Below are 3,419 nucleotides of genomic sequence, written 5' to 3'. Positions count from 1 at the left end.
TTAGCTATAAATAAGGGCTGTACTATTAACATTGTGTTACCAGTAACTGCTTGAGTTACATACTCTATGGAATCATGGTGATCATTTCTAAATTTCATGCCATGGTTCCATGTTGTGCAAGATATTTACTTGGTATTGTTATGAATGTGTTTGGTGGTGTGATCATGTTTCAGCTTCAGAAATTAACTACAAATAACAGATGAAATATTTTTGGTAAAAATAGCTTTCCTTCATTAATAATGGATTCTCATGACTAATTTTAGTCCCCTTTGATGAATGAATTTTACTGTTACATAATAAACATTTCATTACTGCTCCTTGAAGAGTTCACGTCCAATAATCATTCTTCTGATCTCATTAGTTCCTGCACCAATCTCATATAGTTTGGCATCTATCAGAAGACGACCAGTTGGATACTCATTCACATATCCATTTCCTCCCAAACATTGTTTTGCCTGCAAATTTTGAAGGCTAATATAAGCACAGTAACACAAGAAGAAAACAACGAAAAAATGGTTGGCGTAAATTACGCCAACCTTCCCTGACTTTAGGCTACTATCCCAAAATTTCTTAATTTGTCATATTGATACTTGCGACGAATAGTATTGTCTGACTTCAAGAGAGGTCAAATGTAATTTACCCAAAATGTTAGGACTAAACCTATGCAGAGTTAATAATTTTCTAAAATCACTTGAGCTCTTACTATACCACTATATTTTATTTGATAATCATGATGATTTCTATACATTTTGGCTGAAAAGTATTACCCCAAAATCTCAAAGAATAGTAGCTGCAACAAATAACCTGTGCGAACAATTTACCTGCAAAGCAACTTGGGTTGCACTCTCAGCTGCAGTAAGTATAATTCCAGCACAATCCTGAAAGTAGTAGCCATTACATCATGTTTTGTAACAGAAGATCGATCAACAATGTAATGTCTAAAAATCACATGCAATAAATGCCAGGATGATTGTAGAAAAACCATTTCTCAACAATATGGACCTGTATAAACTGAAATTGCCGATAGGACGACCAAACTGCTCTCTTTGTCGAACATAAGGAAGGATCACATCAAGACATGCCTGCATGATACCCAGGGGACCAGCTGCCAAAACAAGTCTCTCCAGATCCAACCCAGACATCATGACATAGACTCCTAAAACAAGAAAGGACTGATATTATAAACTATGGTTGGCACGCGTACAACGAATAACACAAGCGGTTTTTTATTAGGATATTACAGAAGACCAATGATGGTCATACAACAAACTTTTGCAGGGTTGAATATACAAAATAACATAAAGATGACTTTATTCTAAAGTTGATAAATATGATCATAGAAACTATTGCAAGACCTTTTCCTACTTCCCCAAGAACATTTCTTCAGGAACGAAGCAATTCTCAAACAAGAGTTCACATCTGCCAACACAAGTCATATTTATTATCAGTAAAAGGAAGGCACATCGACTAAAAATGGATTAAGTATAGAAAAGTTGTCACAAGCATGCATACTTACGTATCACTTCCTCGCATCCCAAGTTTATCCAATTTCTGGGCTGTGCTGAATCTGAAATCAAACAGAAGCAAAATTCATAATTTTAATCTTCCACTCCTAATTTTCCCCATATCCACGTGACTTGTCATTTATGCACTGCCTCAACGTTTTAGCCATTTAATTTTCAGTTACATGACTCTACTTTTGCCCCCTCAATTTTCAGAGAAGGAATTTTGCAAGCTAAGGACTTGGTAATCAAATTTGAACTATAAGACGCGACAAGGAGCCAGTAACCAGCCTTTATATTTGATAAACATTACTGCTCTAATATTTGGTGGAGAGACAGAGACAGAAAGACTGAGACTGAGAGACAGAGACTAAGAGACAGGGATTGAAACAAATCTCAGTATTCTGTTTGGTGAAAAATGAGAGACAGGAATTGAAACAAGAATGAAACTCTAATTTAATTTGTACAAATGGTAAAATTAGAATTAATTAATTGAAATGAAAGTATTTTAGGTATAAAATGTTATTAAAGTTTCAGTCTCTATCTCTAAAAATTTCAGTCCCCTGCGTCCTTACTTTTTGGAGGTACTGAAATACTGAAATTTTAGAGACAGAGACAGAAATTTTAGTACCAGTCTCTGAACTAACAAACACAATACTGAGTCTCAGTCTCTCAGTCTTTGTCTCAGTACCTGAAAACAAACGCTAAGTGAACTGTAAGCTTGATATGCAGAGACTTTAGTACACTTTAAATTTGACTAGGTTCAGTACAAGTACCCCGGCATTCCCTTCTCGATGATGAATGCAGTGATTCCTTTTGACCCAGCTGTTATGTCTGTCTTTGCATAGACAACCTGATTTAAATTTGCTATCCATTCTCAGCATCTGTCTAGACTATTAGTCAAATGTGCTATAATTCTTGTTTCCATTAAGTACGTAGCCACCATCAACACGATCAGCCTGCACGAAAAGACCAATTCGCTCTATGAAATCCTTGGAATATCTTAAAAGATGCAATACACTCCCTATAAATTAATTAAGCATTCAAAGTTACAAGTATGAACCAACAGAGTTCTTAGTTTCCAATGCTTAAAATTCAGACAATCATATGATTAAAATCATGTCCCGTTCGAAGAAATTCCAATTAGTAATGGTATGAGCAAGGCTAAAGCATGCTAACATTTACCAAAATCACAGCCTCAATTTGCGTCCCTGCCACCAACAACCCAAATTTGGAATCACAGAGTCAAAGGAGATAGCGGGGTCGAGCAGTGGTACACGACGGGCTTCGTCTCTTGCAGCTGCAACAGATTTCAACCATGCACAACTAGGAGGAGATGGTGAGCAGCTCTGGCAAAAGAGAGGAAGCAGAAGAGTCCGGCGTCGCCGTCTTCGTCGGATCCAACAGAAACAGTGCTGATTGGAGCTCGGGGGAAAAGGGTTAGGGTTAGCATGTTTGGGGCCGTCACGCATGGGAGGGTTCACCGTGGAAACCTGGCTGAGCAGGGCTTGGGTGTCATCTTCGTCGAAGCAGAAGAGGCCGAGATTCTTGCCGGTAGAGGCTCCGGCAACCAGCAAGAGCTTGTTCTTTTCCAGAGATAAAGAAGAGGATTGAGGAGACGAACACTGGAATCTTAGAGAAAAAATAACAACTTTTTTTATTTTTTTCATTTTTTAGATGCGTTTTTGTTTTAATTTTAAATTATTTAAAATTTAAACATATAAAGTTAAAGTTAGTTAAATTTTAAATTTTGATTATTTGAAAAAAAATAATTTTTGTCTAATATAAAAAATATTTAAATATTTTTATAAAATTTAATAAAATATTTTTATTGTTATTAAATTATAAAAATATTTTAATAAAAATAATAATATAATATATATTTAAAAAATTTAATTATTGGCATGAAAAATATAA

General features: G+C 35.4%; 1 long non-coding RNA gene across 1 annotated transcript; it reads right to left on the bottom strand.

Annotated features, from left to right (window-relative positions):
- Positions 1–228: 228 nt before the first annotated feature.
- On the bottom strand, positions 229–3,159 carry LOC130976906 (uncharacterized). The gene is made up of 7 exons (XR_009084790.1): positions 2,688–3,159; positions 2,279–2,461; positions 1,517–1,567; positions 1,356–1,419; positions 1,003–1,156; positions 822–878; positions 229–455 (listed from the first exon to the last, which is right to left on the bottom strand). It is a non-coding gene; the product is annotated as an uncharacterized LOC130976906 (long non-coding RNA).
- Positions 3,160–3,419: the final 260 nt, after the last annotated feature.

This window comes from Arachis stenosperma, chromosome 4 (assembly GCF_014773155.1).
Source record: "Arachis stenosperma cultivar V10309 chromosome 4, arast.V10309.gnm1.PFL2, whole genome shotgun sequence".
NCBI lineage: Eukaryota > Viridiplantae > Streptophyta > Magnoliopsida > Fabales > Fabaceae > Arachis > Arachis stenosperma.
This window is presented reverse-complemented; position numbering and strand designations above follow the sequence as displayed.